The sequence below is a fragment of the Microcebus murinus genome, chromosome X (genome assembly GCF_040939455.1).
Source record: "Microcebus murinus isolate Inina chromosome X, M.murinus_Inina_mat1.0, whole genome shotgun sequence".
In the NCBI taxonomy this organism is placed as follows: domain Eukaryota; kingdom Metazoa; phylum Chordata; class Mammalia; order Primates; family Cheirogaleidae; genus Microcebus; species Microcebus murinus.
Genome location: NC_134136.1, coordinates 101614241 through 101628843, shown reverse-complemented (window position 1 = coordinate 101628843; position 14603 = coordinate 101614241). Strand labels below are relative to the sequence as shown.

Here is a 14603-nt window from a genome sequence, read left to right as displayed (position 1 = left end):
AATATCAGTAAACATTTGAAAACTGTGTACAAGATGCTTACTATACAAACAGTGGGAGTGGGAAAGTGAATTTTGGTCAGAGATAACAGCTAGCAAAAAGACAAAGAGAACTGAAAGGGTGTTTTGTGTCTATTATAATATAATTTACCTCTATTAAAGGCATTCTGTATATATCTTATTGTGATTTGGCTGTTAGTTTTTATTTAACCTTCAGGTACCAAAATTAAAATTTCCATGCACATAAATGTGATATTTTCTATATGCTCTTGAGGCAAATCCACATGTAGAAATTCGTTCTTCTTCCTATGTACTCTATCTTATCTTTAACAGAGGTCCCAGATAAACCCAACCCAACCCCCAGCCAGCTCAGTATTTGAATGCAACCACATGAAGCAAGACCAGCTAAACCTAGCCCAGATTCCAAATGCATAAGCAAACAAATAAATCACTAAATTTTCGGGCTGTTGGTTAAACATGAATAGACAACTAAAACAGGAATAATTTGAGTAGTTCAGAATACCTTTAGTATAGACAATTTGAACACTGAAGGATATTGATCGGCTGCAATGGAGGACAAGATCACTGGAGGAAGAGAGATAGGAGAAGACCACTTGTTAGAAAGATTATTTATATATGTTAATAATTGTATCAAGTATAATACTGACCATAGTTATGGTGAGGAAGAAACTGTAATCTGCCAGGAATGAAGTAAAATGACCCAGGGTTCAGTAGATATCAGCAACATAGAATGGTAGTATGTAAGATACGTTGATGATATAAGTATCATAAGTCAGGGTTTTTAGGAAGAAGGAAGATAGAATATTCTAGAATTGGCAATAAAAAACAAGGAGGACTCCTACCTCATCTCCACAGGAGACACAGAGTGCTATGGGACACAACAATAGTCATCACTTGGGATACCTTCCAGGGAAACAGTGTCTTCAGAAAAAAGCCTCCTTGAAGTCAAAGAAAACATATAGATAAGAGGTTGAGGATTCAAGAGATTTTTGCTGATGGTGCACTAAGAATTACAGAAGGCACAATGACAGGAACAGAATAGGGAATGTGCAGAGCCATATAGAGAAAAGACAGTTTAAGATGAGTGGTGAACTTAGCACTGGGACTTCTTCTGATGACTGGTATGAAAACTTAATGACAAGCTAAGATTGGTTCAGATTGATTCAGGAAAATAGTTTTGTTGAGGACTTTGACTATTGGGAGGATAGAAAAGAGGCATGGGTGTATTCCCACTTATTGGGTGCCGTGTGCACTGTCTGGGGGATGGACATGCTGAAGCTCTGACTTGGGTGGAGCAAAGGGAATATATGTAACATGAACATTTGTACTTCCCTAATATGCTTAAATAAAAACAAAGATTTAAAAAAAAAAAAAAACACTGTCATTTGTACCTTGGTCCAATATGGCCAAGGAGATCAATTTCTGATGCCTAAAACATGATTCAGAACCTATATACTATAACTCCTTACCTTACTAAAATAATAAAGACTCCCCAGTTCCACCCACATATTTGTAAGCTCATATGCATGCCTTAGTACCTGTGGAAAAGATCTACCATAAACTCAAGTTAAGATTTAAAATGTCTTAAAGTGGCTCAAAAATCCATGTAGAGACTCTAGATGACATTATTTATGTGGACTGATTTGTTTTGTGTCTACTGTGTTTACCCGAAAATAAGACAGGGTCTTATATTTATTTTTCCTCAAGACACCCTAAGGCTTATTTTGAGGGAATATGTTATTTATTTTAAGTATGGAACAACAATCTACATTTATTCAAATATAGTTAAGTTGTCTTCTTCTGGAACATCATAATAACTCTCCAAACCCCGAATTCCATCCTGAATTTCTTGTGACTCTATTTCCTTTAGAACATTGGCCCCAATCTCTCATGTCGAGCAATAGCTCTCATGGGACAGATGAGAAGGGCTGCTCGTGTTCTTTACTGCTCTTCAAGGAAATGCATGGATTGTGCAGATAGATACACTGCATAGCCACGTCCATCACTAGGTCTTATTTTCGGGGTAGAGCTTATATTGCACAAATGCTTAGAAATCCTGCTAGGGCTTATTTTATGGGTAGGTCTTATTTTCGGGGAAACACGGTATTATTTTTGCTGATGTAATTATTAGTACAAGAGGAAGATTTGTGTAAGAGCTTCAGAGAGAGGGATGGAACAATGTTAGGGAGAATAGTGTGTATTTCCCATTCAGATCTTTGCAACTATCTGATTCATGAGGCCTTTGGAGAAATAAGTTTCAGGCAGAAGCTGAAAGAGATAATTTCATAAAGAACAGTGTGTAATAAGGGGTCATATCTAACCTGGCATGGTGACAGAATGACTCAGAATACAGAAACCTATTTGTTTTGCAGTTCTGTATGGCATAGAGTTATGCTTTAGTATCCTAAGTGCTGTAGTGCATTGAAGATGATGCTAAGTAGAACAGTGATGAAACAGTAATGAAATTCTGACTCTCATGATATATAATAATAAATAACTGGTAGACATAGAAGTACTTAACATGTTCAGGGAGGAACAGGGTCATCTGGAGGTCTTTTTAAATTTGTGAATACATGTGAGAACATATTTAATGATTCCCCTCAAATACTTTAACATTTTACTTGACAGGGACACATGTGGATGAGGACAAAAAAATAAAAACTTGAATCGTTATTCTTACTATGATCTTATTCACAGCATGGGATTATGGGGAGGTGCAAAAATTTGGTTATGTGTGCACATGCACACACACACATTCATACACACATATGCCCCTACACAAACATATGTAACTTAGTTCGTCTATGGTAGTTATTATTACCAAAGAACTCTCATTTAAGTGAAAGAGTTAATAACATGTTTCACAAAAGATCCACTTTAGCCTTTCCTCAAGCACAAAACATGGCTCAGTTACTAATAAAACTAAGTGAGAGAAATTCTACAAACATCTAGAGAACAATGAAATCATGCAAAATAAACGCACTGGGATCGTTAACAGTAAATCATGCTGGGTAAAGTTAAGAGTTTCTTCGACAGATTATAAAAATTAGCATATGAAGGGAGGACCATGGGTAATAAACGTCTACGCTTCAATAAGGTGGTTGATATAGTGGTTCAAGTAAGTGCATAAAAATTGTCAAATACGTTTTGATAAGAACACAATAAAATGGATTAAAAATAAACTAAGAGATCATAAATGTGGAGAATGATAGATGAGAGTGGGCCCTTGGAAGCACTAGAAAATGATTCTTGGCTCTGTTGAATGTATTTCTGATCATAAATAGAGGGCAAATAGGGCTTGAATTGGATTGGCATATTATGTCAGTTTGAAAGGTGCTGTAAAACTGGTTTGGAGAAAGAAATGATATAATTGGTTGCAAATAAGTTAAGCATGTGGGTGAAAAAGAACAAATGAGATTCAATTTGAAAAAGAGGAAGCAGGAAAAATATTACCAAATAACTATATACCAATGTCATCCCTTTTCTATTTATACATAATAGTTGTACATATTTGGGGGGTACATGTGATATTTTGATATTGGGATATGATGTAATGATCAAATCAGGGTAATTGGTATATCCATCACCCCAAACATTTATCTTTTCTTTGTGTTAAAAAGATTACAATTCCTCATATCTAGCTACTTTGAAACATATAATAAACTACTGTTAACTATAATTTCCCACTGTACTATCAAATACTAGAATACCATTGTTTTGCTAATAAAAGTGATTATATAGCATTTTACAATATATAGCATGTCTAGTAAATGCTTATATTTATGAGCTTATCGTGTAGCAAGACCAAGTGAACAGATTACTTTCTGGGATAAGTTTGAATATCTAAGGGAAACCATTGAGTTCTCCTTGGACTGCACACTAGTGCCTTGTGTTTGGCAGATGGGCCAGCTGTGTATCTTGTTCCCATCTCCATCTGGCCCCTTTTGATTCTTGGAGCCTTTTCTGCATGTTAAGAAACAGGCTGCAAATATTTCTTGCTAGTTTAGCAACATGTCCATTATACTCTTTGAAATTCAGTCAGATGCTACATTCTATGCTGTGTCTTATTAATAGTACATATTCCATATACTATCATTGCCTCTAATGTATTTTTGTTATCTGTCAGATATAATTTCAGAGAATAAGTGCACAGCTTCCATATACCCTATATAGTCTAAAAAAATACGAATGTACCATTGGTGTCATAAATGAGGGAATGCTGTTAGTCGGAGATGCAAAATTTCCTCCAATAAAACCACATAATTTGTCTTCAATTTTAAAATTGAAACTCAAGTAAAAAGACATACTATTATATATGCATCAAAGAAAGGGATGTATGAGTTATATTAAAAGTTAGGTTGTTAGCCATCCAAGATATGAATGCATGACTCTATATGCAGAAAACATAAAGAGAAATAAGCAAAGAAACTTTCTTATTCTGCATAGTTAAAATAAGGCTTCTTTATTAGCCCCAAACACTATAGTGTTAGCTTTTTTACAGCCTTAGTGATTGCTCTGTAACAACAATTAGGACTTAGCACATTTCCTTACATAGGTATCTATGCAATACAATATTGTCAAAGTAATTAATTCAAGATCTTCTAATTACTTTCTTCTCTTTGAAAGTACCAGTGACTTTCAGGACTTAAAATGCCAACTGATACCAAAAAACAAATGTCATAGAAGTCCTTTAGAGGACAATAGATACATTAAAGAGTTCCAGTAGAACTGGGGGTAAAGAAAAAGAGTAGATATTTAGGCTGAGAAAACCAAGTCATTTTGTCACGAATACGCAAGAATGGTGAGCACTCTCAGAGAAAGAAAAACTTGTGTACAAACTTGTGAAATAAAAACTTTCTTCAAATGTGGACCTATTGCTACTAATAAGAGGAAAATTATGGTGTTACTTGAATGCATTTACATTTGGTTACTCTCTTAGGTAAGAGAGTATTTTAACATCTTCAGAGGTTGTGTGGGATGTTGAATATTTCCAATCACTTTTGATATTAGTCATAGAAACTGAGTTAAAGGAAGGCTCTTGAGGCCTCATAGCTGGGCAAATCAGAGTTGGAAAGGAATCTGGATCAAAAATGCCATTGTCAGTTAAGTAAAAAAAAAATGGATCAGCATTCTCAGTTAAAATATCACATTTTCTGACAAATCTGTATTTATCAAGAAGAAATGAGGTTAAAAATCACCCAGAATTTGCATTCAGATTCTCAGTAGGCAACAAAGTGTATGAAAATCATAAAGAATTGAGCATTGAGGTTGAGAGATCACAGATTTGAACAAGAATTGTCATGTCTTCAACAACAACAAAAAGAAGGCCTGGAAGATATAGCTGCTGCTTTGACTGCTCGAATATTCCATACAGCTAGCAAAAACTCAACCCTATTTTGAAAGCTTTCCTTTAAGTGACCAGCCATAGGTTTTCCCTAAATGAATTATATTTTCTATGCATTTTATCTTTCTCATTTAACTACAGACAAGGTTGCTGGTGTTTGGAACGTCTTAGAATTATAGCTAATGTTTTAAAAATTAAATAAAATTTAAGAATTATGTTAAAAATAAAAGGAAAAGTGCAATGTGCACCTAGGGGTTGGACACGCTTGATGTTTTGGTAAAGGTGCGTGGCGGGGGGAGGAATGGCAGGGGCAATATATGTAATCCTAACAATATTTGTACCCCCATAATATGATAAAAGGAAAAAATAAAAATAAATAAAGGAAAAAATTTAAATGCATTACAATTGTAGCTCAATAACTATTATTGATACCTATTATGTGACGAACAGAATGAGTAAGCTGTATCTCAAACTCTCAAGAAATATGTAATGTAATGGTAGACAATGACCTGCAAAACTAACTCTAAATAAACAGAAGACTATTAAAGAGAAACAAAATACAGCAGCAAAACAGTAGAACAGTTGGTCTGGGAGATTAAACATTTCCAAAAATAACCCAAGCTTTGTATATAAAGTAGGGACTTCTTTAAGTTACAACTGATAAAGATTAAGGGATGAAACAGGCACTTCACCAGAGGCAAACAGAAGGTTCATTTTGTCAGTATAAGTTCTGTTTTGTTTTTTTCATTAGTTTTGTTCAGCTTAACTTTCACTTTTTTTACCTGAAGGCAAAAGGAAAGACAATACTCCTGCAAAGACAAATCAAGAACATATTTCTGTGTCCTGTTTTTCATGCTCCTTATTGTCATCTCAGAATGAGATGAACAGAATGCTCAAAGTTCACAATGAACATGTACTAATATTACTGGCCAAAATATAGATCTTGTGTTTCAGGCCTGGATGTTGTTACTGAGCCCTGATTTCTAAGAGCAGCAGGTCTTTTTCTGTTTGGTGCATTAGGTTCCTACTTTAGCTTTCTTGGAATCCACTTGCATATGAACTTCCTTGAAATCTAATTTGCCTGAAGTCATGGACAACCCTACTGTTTACTTTTATTAAATCATTTTCTTTTATTATTGATGGCATAAGAGTTTTTTCATTCTTTATTCTACCTAAATGTATTGAGTGCTATTTATGTACTGAATGTTCTTTGAATGAGGAATACAGTGGCGAATGGAACCCATAAAATTGACGCCTTCCTAGAATTCACAGTCAAAGGCAGGAGGCAGATTATACATTCTAGACAGAAAAATCAATAGATGAAAAAAATTCCAGGTGGTAATAAATAGTCTGAATTAAAATATAGAAGAATATGATGATACACAATATTAGAAATTTTGATAGATTGCTCAGAGGAGACAATTAGAGCCTGAAATGAAATGAGAGATGTAGCTCTGTAACCTTCTGGGGGGAAAGAGTTATTTGGACGATAAATGAAAGGCTCTGTTAGGAGAATGGATGTCTGGCTAAAGTACAGTGAGCAAGGCAGAAAGAGTAGAAAGTGATCACAGAGAGATAGTCAAGGCACAAATCTCATTAAGTCTTTTTTCCCCTAAGCTAAAGTTATAATTTCCATCAACATTTCCAGAGTCCCATTAAGATATCCACTACACTTACCTTCTCAGGCCTTGCCCCAGCTTTGCCTTTCCTGCTATGAACTGAATGTGTCTCCTCAAAATTCATAAGTTGAATCCCTTATCCCCATTGTGATGGTATTTGGAGGTCTTTGGGTGGGGTCTTAGGTTTAGATGATGTCATGAGGGTGGGGCCTCTATGATGGAATTGGTGCGCAAATGAGCAGAGGAAGAAATCAGAGCCCACTCTCTCTCAGGTATGTCAAGATAGAAGCAGGTAGCTGTATACAAACCAGAAAGAAGGCTCTCACCAGGCAGACACCAAATCTATTGACACCTTGATCTTGTACTTTCCAACTTCAGAGCTGTGAGATATAGATGTTTGTTGTTTAAGCCACACAGTCTGTCTATGGTGTTTTATTATAGCATTCCAAACTAAGGCATCTCTCTAGTCTTTGCTGTGAAGATACTTCTAATTATTTCCCTCCTCTGCCCTACATGCTTAGGCGTGACTTGCTGTGCTTGCAAAAATAATTATGAATAAATATATGTTTATTTTTCAGGAGAGTTTACATATTATTTATAAAGTTAATTTTTACAGTAATAAATTGCTTATGGTAAAGACATAGAAGGGTGTTAATAATTTCACAGTTGAGGTAATATGCAGAGAACAACGATATCTGTAATAACAAATGTCAAATTAAAAAAGAATAAACATTTTATAACAAGTGTCTTAAAATACAAAGAAAGTGTTCAAGCAGTTCTGCCACAGGTTGGGTAGGTCAAGAAACCACCCTGGTCTATTTCTTTGCAGCAATGACAGATGGTTATCACTTCACACATCAGATCACACTCAATGAAGGAGCAAAAACATTGATACAGGCACTTCAAAATGGAGAAGATTTAAAAATCACATCTATATCATGACTTCTTGAGGATCCTTAGTCTTTTCTGGTCATGAACCTCTGAGGAATGATAATTGGCTTTGATATTATTTATGCTTTGAGCCACGAGCTAAAGGAAAAAAACTTATGTCCAATACCCCTATCTCACTGAACCTGTTTTATTCCTGTTGTTCTGTAGAAAAAAGAAAACAATAAAACTTAAATCTATTCTCTATTCTTTGTCCTTTTTTTTGGTCCATGAGTAATCTCTGGGCAAAATTATATATTATCAGGAAATGCATTACAAAACTTAATTAGGGCTTTTAAAATTCAAGCCCAACATATTATTTTACTTAATTTATATGGAGAATAGGAAGTTTTAACTCAAAAGAAACAATTCAGTTTGTAGTCCGTTCTCCATAAGAGGGAGGCCAAGCCACATTTACCCTCCAGTTTAACAAAGACCCATGTTAATCTCAACTATATATTCCATTTTAGTTCCGGCTGGTAAATTCACCTAAGAATTCTTCTTCATGACCGCACTTACCTGTTGCTTTCTGAGATCCAGCATCGTCTTGGTCTGAGGTTTTTGAGAAAGCAAAATGCCAACCTAGAAATAGTGTAGTTTAAAAAAATTTACCTGAACTACTCAATCTTTTATGAACTCCCCAGTAGTTCATTAAGCTCTATTTACGCTGACCTTTCATTGTTTTTGTCCTTACAAAATGTTGTCCAACCTTAAAGACTTTTGCCTGCATGTCCTTTCTTAAGATCTCCCAATGATTAACTCAGCTAAATATCATCTCCTTTGAGAAGTTGTCCTTTATCCACAAATATAAATAATACCTTCCACTCCAATTCCTTCTACCAATCATTGTACCACCCCATTATATTTATTTCACAGTATCATTATTCAAAAACAATCTTGTTTATTTACTGTTTTTTGTTATTTGTTTTCATCCACTAGAATGAAAGAACCATGATTTTATATTATTTTATTTTTACTATTATTTCAAAATATTATCGGGATACAATATTTTTGGTTACATGGATCACTTTTGTAATGCTCGAGTTATGGCTGTAAGCATGCCCATCACCCAGTTCATTGCATCTGTTAGGTAGGTTTTCACCCCTCCCCTCATCCCCTCTCTCCCCTTCTTGATTTCCACTGAGTTTTACTTCCCTTTGTGCACATGTGTGCTCATCAGTTGGTTCCAATTTAATAGTAGCACATGTGGTGTTTGTTTTTCCATTCTTTACATACTTCACTTAGGATAATAGTCTCCAGTTCCATCCAATTGTTGCAAAAGACAATATTAATCCTTCTTCAAGGCTGAGTAGTATTCCATAGTATACAGATACCACATTTGTTAATTCATTCATGAATCGGTAGGTACTTGGGTTAATTCAATATCTTTGCAATTGTGAATTGTGCTGCAATAAACATTCAAGTTCAGGTATCTTTTTATAAAATGACTTCTTTTCCTTTGGATAACTATCCAGTAGTAGGATTTCTGGATCAAATAGTAGGTCTACATTTAGTTCTTTGAGGAATCTCTACGTGTTTTCCATAGAGGTTGTACTAATTTTCGGTCTCACCAGCAGTGTATAAGGGTTCCTTTCTCTTTGGATCCATGCCAGCATTTACTGTTTTTGGACTTTTTAATAAAAGCCATTCTAACAGGGGTAAGGTTTTAATTTGCTTTTCCCTGATAATTAGTGTTTATTGAACAGTTTTTCATATGGTTACGGGCCATTTATCTATCTTCTTTTGAAAACATTCTGTTTATGTCTTTTGCCCACTTTTTAATGGAGCTGCTTATTTTTTTCTTGCCAATTTGCTTGAGTTCTTTGTAGGCTCTGGTTATTAATATTAGCCCTTTATTGGATATATAGCTTGTGAATATTTTTTTGCCATTCCGTAGTTTGTCTATTTGTTCTGTTGATTATTTCCTTAGCTGTGCAGAAGTCTTTTAACTTAATCAACTTCTATTTATTTATTTTAGTTGTTGCTGAGATTGCCAATATCTAGAAGAGTTTTTCCAACATTTATGGTTTTATGCCTTACATTTAAGTCTTTTATACATCTTGAATTAATTTTTGTGAGTGGTGAGAAATATGGATCCTGTTTCAATTTCTGCATGTAGCTATCCAATTTTCCCAGCACCATTTATTGAATAGGGCTTCTTTTCCCCCGTGCATACTGTGGTCTGCTTTGTCAAAGATCAGTTGGCTATATGTGGATGGTTTTATATCTGGGTTCTCTGCTCTGTTCCATTGGTCTATGCCTCTATTTTTGTGCCAATCCTATGTTGTTTTGGTTACTATAGCCTTGTAGTATAGTTTGAAGTCTGGTGATGTGATGCCTCCACATTTGTTCTTTTTGCTTAAGATTGCTTTGGATATTTGGGCTCTTTTCTGGTTCTATATGAAGCATAGAATTATTTTTGCTAGATATGTGAAATATGACACTGGTATTTTGATGGAGATTGGATTGAATCTGTAAATCACTTTGGGTAGTATGGACATTTTAACAATGTTGATTCTACCAATCCATGAGCATGATATATATGTTTTTCCATTTTTTGTGTCATCTGTGATTTCTTTCGTTAGTGTTTCATACTTCTCTTTGTAGAGATGTTTCACCTCCTTGTTAAACCTAGGTATTTTATTTTCTTTGTAGCTATTGTGAATGGTATTGAATCTTTAATTTAACTCTTAGCTTGACCATTATTGGTGTATAGGGATACTACTAATCGGTGTACATTGATTTTGTAACCTAAGACTTTGCCAAATTTATTTATTAATTCCAGGCATCTCTTGGTGGAGTATTTGGGGTTTTCTATATATAGGAGTATGTCATCAGCAAAAAGTGATAGTTTGATCACCTCTTTCTCAATTTTGATACCCTTTATTTCTTTCTCTTGCCTGAGTGCTCAGGCTAGCACTTCCAGCAGTATGTTGAATAGAGGTGGTGACAGTGGGCACCCTCATCTTGTTCCAGTTCTTAGTAGGAATGCTTTCAACTTTTCTCCAGTTAGTACAATGTTGGTTGTGGGTTTGTCATATATGGCTTTATAATTTTAATATATGTGCCTTCTATGCCTCATTTGTTGAGGATTTTATCATGAAAGGGTGCTGAATTTTGTCAAATGCTTTTTCTGCGTCTATTGAGATGATCATATAGTTTTTAACTTCTGTTTATGTGGTGAATCACATTTTTTGATTTTCGTATGTTGAAACATCCTTGCACCCCTGGACTGAAGCCCACTTGGTCATGGTGGATTATTTTTGTGATGTGCTGTTGAATTTAGTTTGCTAGTATTTTACTGAGGATTTTTCTATCTATATTTATAAGGGATATTGGTCTGTAGTTTTCTTTTTTTTATTGTGTCCTTTTCTGACTTTGGTATCAAGGTGATACTGGCTTTGTAGAATGAGTTGGAGAGGATTCCTTCCTTTTCAATGTTGGAATAATTTCTGCTGTATGGGTACCAGCTCTCCTTTGTAGGGCTGGTAAAATTCGGCTCTGAATCCATCTGTTTTGGGGCTTTTTTTTTCTTTTGTCGGAAGCTTTTTTATTACTGCTTCAATCTTGTTTTAGCTGTTATTTTCTTGTTTACCTAGAACAGCATCTGCTACATGCACTGTTTAAAAAGCATTTTTATACTTACATTTATAAAAAGATTTCAAAATTATAGAAAAGTTGTGAGAAAAGAACAAAGAATGCCAATAGACTCTTCAACTAGATTTATCAATTATTAACATTTGCTGCACTTGTTTTATTGTTTTTTAATAAATATTTCTGTTTATTTAATAAGAATATTCTCATACTTAGCCTTAGTGCAGATAGCAAACACAGAAGCTTTCACAATTGTTCCAAAAGTTTCCTTTAAAATATTTAAGCATTGCATTTAGTTAGCATTTGTCTTTAGTATCCTTTAATCTGGAATAGTTTTCAGATTTTCTTTATCTTCCTTGAGCTTGAAATTTTGAGTACATGCCAATTATTTTACAGAATGTAATTAAATGTTTTTTGAAATTTGAATCAAAAATACTGATTATCATTTAGAATTTTCTTGTCTTTATATGAAGAAAGATGAAAATTAGAAATTATATATATGTATTTTTTCTTTAAAACTTCGCTCAGTCCATTTTGGGATCTATAAATAAAATGAATACCAAGCTATAGTGTGAAGAGTTCCAGTTTCCTATTTTCCAAAGTTTTTAATTTCTACAACTAAATAAATAATTTCAACAGTGTTCCTAAATTTTTCTATTAAGCTACTTAAGATACACTATGAAAGTTTAAGCAAGCTATTACATTTTTTATGCAGACCTTCTTTAAGGAGCCTATATCAATAAATATAACAACCTTGTTAAAATCAAGGGTTTAGTAGCTTTATTTTCCAATGTCATCTTCCATGAATACCCTTGCTTTATCATAAAAGCAGACATTGTGACTTAGGTTTATTTTCAACAAAGTTTTCAGGATGGATGTTGCCATGTATCAGCCTACCACTGTCCAAAGGATGGACCCCAAATATTCTGTGCCAACCAAAAATCAGTTAACAATCTCAGATTTTGATATTTTGAGAGTCCCAAGTACAGTTCTAGCCATTTTACCTACTTGTCTTTTATGAAAAATTTGGCTTAATAGTCAGGTTAAATAAATCTATTCAAACAACTGGGAGCTACAAATTATCACTTATTTTATAAATTATTAATATCCTCATACCAAAAGTTTTAAAAATATTTTGTATCTCTGTCCAAAATTTCACTTATTTGATGGGAAAATTGTCTCATCTTTTTGGTCTATTCAGTGTTTCCCAACTCTGGGTACACATTGGGGAAGTTGGAAGAAACAGCTATTCTCAAGCCCTAACACTAGTGATTCTGATGTGTTTGATCTGGAGTGGGCCCTATTAACTGATGTTACCTTAAAAGAATTCCAGGTGTTCCTAAAGTGGAACCAGAGTTGAGAATCACTGACCTGAACCAAGAAAATTCCTCTTACACAGTGACATTAAGTACAATGTCTTTCAATCTGATAGCCCTTACATACTCTGCTCATCTACTCTTCCCCTCAGTGACAAATGGATGTCTCTGGCTAATTGTAATATCACTTTTTTTTTTAATTTAGATGCAACAGATTAATACTCTTGACTAGAATGAACTGGACCATTATGCTACATGAATTTGTGTGGAAAAAAACAAGACACTGTACTGACTAACTTTGTCAAAGTCAAATTATATTGAACTGTGGTGTTGATTATATCTCTCATATCTGTTTATTACATTAAATATTTGATCATTTGTTTGATTCTTTGGGAACAGTTATGATCCTTTATTGCCATGATGTCTTATTTAAGTAAAAGAATTCCAAATACATAGAATACAAAAGCATACAAAAGCATTTTGTTTATAATCATCGATTATAAAGCTTTCCAAGAGCCCACTATGCAGCAAAATCATTTATATATCCTTTTTTATTTTGGACTCTACAAATATGGACATTACAATGCAAACAGTTACTAAAAAACATCAATGTCAATGCTTTCTGAACTCTTTCCCCCTAATTTAATTTGGGCATTTGGATTACCCATTTCTGAGCTCATCAATGGTTCTTGAATGTCAAGTGCACCTTACTTAATCAATACCTAAGCTCAATGAACTGCTGATATGTGCCTTTACATATTCAAAATCTGTCCCTCAGTATAGATACTAACTAGATCTTTATTGAATAAAGAGGTCAAGTCAGGCTCCCCCTTGGCAATGATACTAGTTCCCTCAGATTCTCATTAACTGAATCACGTGCTTGCTACATAAAGAATGCTTATAGAAAAAAAAAGTATTGACCTCAGTGTGTTACATTATATTCTCTAGAAATATTTAGAAATGGGCATTAGTTATAAAAGCAAGGAACATGAGAGCTTATTGATTATGCAAATATGTCCCCTGTACTCTTTTAAAATAAATCAATTAGTGGAAGTATTGACAGACTCTTTATTAAAGGGTCAGATAGTTAAAATTTTAGTCTTTGCTGGCCATATGGTCTGTAACAACCATTTAATTTTGCTGTTGTAGTGGGAAAGCAGCCACAGACAATATGTAAAAGAATGAGTATTGTTGTGTTCCAGTAAAACTTTGTTTGCAGAAACAGGCGATGGGGCAGTGGGTTATAGATTGTTGATCCCTGAATTAGTGGGATAAAATATGACATGCCCTATGTATGATACACATATGCATATATGTACATATGCTTTCATTTACAAAATAGAGTTAAGTGTACTCAGCAAACTGAGTACCATAAAGTAAACCTGCAAGAGGTAAGAGAGAATTTTGTATATATTTGAAGGCTTGAAGTTGCCAAATGTTTTGTTTGTAATCAGCATGCCATGTTGGAAGACATAACATAGAAACTCTATTTATGCCTCCTTTACTTAAGTAAATTTTTCTCTGAAGGTATGTGGTATATATTTTTCTAAAGGGAGCCAACCAATGGAAAGGTTAAGCTATTCATTATAAGTAAATAAACTCTCCTATTTCATGGTTTGACTAGGTTATTGGATGTGGGATAGTTCATGCTGTCCTGACACAGCATTTATTACTTAAGAGAAGGCACATACGGTCAGGTTTCAAGAGAAATTCTAGCTGTTTCCTATGGTGAGGACTGAACTCTATAATCAAATATAAGTGCACTTAATTTAGGAAGAGGGAAAA

At 34.2% G+C, this 14603-nt stretch overlaps 1 long non-coding RNA gene across 4 annotated transcripts in view; it reads right to left on the bottom strand.

Annotated features, from left to right (window-relative positions):
• LOC105867098 (uncharacterized) overlaps positions 1–7086 on the bottom strand; it is a 58565-nt gene extending 51479 nt beyond the window's left edge. For 3 of the 4 annotated variants that reach the window (XR_012916016.1, XR_012916017.1, XR_012916018.1), the window contains exons 1-3: positions 7040–7086; positions 861–956; positions 521–582 (exon numbers count right to left, since the gene is read on the bottom strand). This is a non-coding gene — a long non-coding RNA (uncharacterized LOC105867098). The remainder of the gene's footprint in view (positions 1–520; positions 583–860; positions 957–7039) is intronic. The other variant, XR_002223029.2, reaches the window with a different exon arrangement.
• Positions 7087–14603: the final 7517 nt, after the last annotated feature.